The sequence below is a fragment of the Colobus angolensis genome, unplaced genomic scaffold (genome assembly GCF_000951035.1).
Source record: "Colobus angolensis palliatus isolate OR3802 unplaced genomic scaffold, Cang.pa_1.0 Scaffold269, whole genome shotgun sequence".
Classification (NCBI taxonomy): Eukaryota; Metazoa; Chordata; class Mammalia; order Primates; family Cercopithecidae; genus Colobus; species Colobus angolensis.
Genome location: NW_012115921.1, coordinates 1215841 through 1217526, shown reverse-complemented (window position 1 = coordinate 1217526; position 1686 = coordinate 1215841).

The following is a 1686-nucleotide window of genomic DNA, read 5'->3' as shown; positions in this document are numbered from 1 at the left end:
AAAGGTACTTGCAAGGACATACTCCTACAGTAACTAAAAGTCCAGATGTCCCAATACCCATAACAATATATACTTTCAACATAATTATAGTGGCCAGATGCAGTGGCTCATGCCTGTAATCCTAGCATTTTAGGAGGCCAAGGAGGGAGGATTCCTTGAGCCCAGGAGTTTGAGACCAACCTGGGCAACATAGCCAGACCCCATCTCTACGAAAATAAAAAAAAAATTAGCCAGGCATGGTGGTGTGCAACTGTGGTCCCAGCTATTCAGGAGGCTGAGGTGAGAGGATCACTTGAGCCTGGAAGGTGAAGGTTGGAGTGAGCTGAGATTGTGCCACTGCATTCTAGCCTGGGTGAGAGAGTGCGACTCTGTCCCAAAAAACAAAACAAAACAAAACAAAACCCCAAAATATAACTATAGTTACACTTTGAGGTACTTACACACTAGAATGTCAAGGATAGCTTTCTTTAAATCAACAGAATAATACATTTTGTGATGCTGTCAACCTACTCTCATGTAGACACATCTTAGCCTAGTTTTTATGTAGGCAAGACCTCTATATAAGAAAAACTTAAAGATGAGGCGTTCCTCCTCTTGCCTTCTGAGAATGTTCTACTCTGTAACAGTAGCCTTTCTTTCTTTCTTCCTTCCTTCCTTCCTTCCTTTCTCTCTTTCTCTCTCTCTTTCTTTCTTTCTCTCTCTCTTTCTCACATGGAGTCTTCGCTCTGTCACCCAGGCTGGAGTGCAATGGCACAATCTCAGCTCATTTCAACCTCCGCCTCCTGGGTTCAACCAATTCTCCTGTTTCACCCTCCTCCTGGGACTACAGGCGCCCGCCACCATGCCCAGCTAATTTTTATATTTTTAGTAGAGACAAGGTTTCACCATATTGGTTAGGCCAGTCTTAAACTCCTGACCTCAGATGATCCACCCACCTCAGCCTCCCAAAGTGCTGGGATTACAGGCATGAGCCACCACCCCCAGCCGACAGTAGCTTTCAATAAACTATCTCCTCTCACTGCACTCTGTGACTTACTTTGAATTCCTTCCTATACAAGATCCAAGAACCTTCTCTTGGGGTCTGGATCAAGACCCATTTTTCTGGCAACAATACGATATCTAGACGATTTAACTCATGGCTACAAGTTTAGAGAAATATGTTGCATTAGGCAAGCTCTTTTCGTTTCAAGCAACTGACTCACCTTAAAATAGCTTAAGCCAAAAGAGGAATATGTATAGGCTCAAGGAACCAAACCAAGATTGGCGTTAGAGACTCAGACGTTCTCAGATCTTGCCCTCCTCATTTCTCAATTCTGCTTCTGTGTCGGTTCATTCACTTCACCTGCAAATTAGCTTTTGCTAAGCAGCTTGGCTTCCTTATCTTTGCCAGCAACTGGAGCATCTGCAAGGTTCCAGGAGAAACTCCATTTACTCCAGCCCAGATCATATAGGTGCCCCTGTATTCAAGGGAGTGGTGCCCATTATCAAAAATTTGTAGGGGGAGTAGAGGATGATTATTGGACAAATCTTTGCAAGCCAGGTGACTTGCTCAATTTCTATTGACTGCATATGCTAATAATTTGTTTTTTGTTTTTTTTTTTTTTTTTCTGAGACAGGGCCTCACTCTGACATCCAGGCTGGAGTGCAGATCTTGACTCACTGCAACCGCTGCCTTCTAGGCTCAGG